Here is a 406-nt window from a genome sequence, read left to right as displayed (position 1 = left end):
CGTGCACGTTTACCTGGCGGCCCGGCTCGCGCCTTCGTTGGTGCGCCCTTCCCCCCCCCCGGAACCGCTCCCCACGCGCTGCCGGCCGTCGCCCGCTGTGCGCCCCCTCCCCGTCGCCGCCGACCTTTCCCCCCTACCTTGTCCCCGGCTCGCCTGGACGGCTTTGAAGGCGCGCTGTGCTCTCGATCCATTCCCTCGGGACCGAAACCGGCCTCGCCGCTGTTGGGTGTTGTCCCCCCTCCCCGGGCCTCTAGCGGCCTTGGGCGGGGGGGGGGCATCCCCGGGCGAAGGGCTCTCGGCCCGTTGTGAGGAGGAGAGGCCCGCGTGGGTCCAGTCGGGCGTGGGCACGGAGGGGTGTGGTCGTGCGCGCGGGAGGACGCCCTGTTGGGGGTCGGTCGTGACTCTG

The sequence above is a fragment of the Meles meles genome, unplaced genomic scaffold (genome assembly GCF_922984935.1).
Source record: "Meles meles unplaced genomic scaffold, mMelMel3.1 paternal haplotype, whole genome shotgun sequence".
In the NCBI taxonomy this organism is placed as follows: Eukaryota; Metazoa; Chordata; class Mammalia; order Carnivora; family Mustelidae; genus Meles; species Meles meles.
This window is presented reverse-complemented; position numbering follows the sequence as displayed.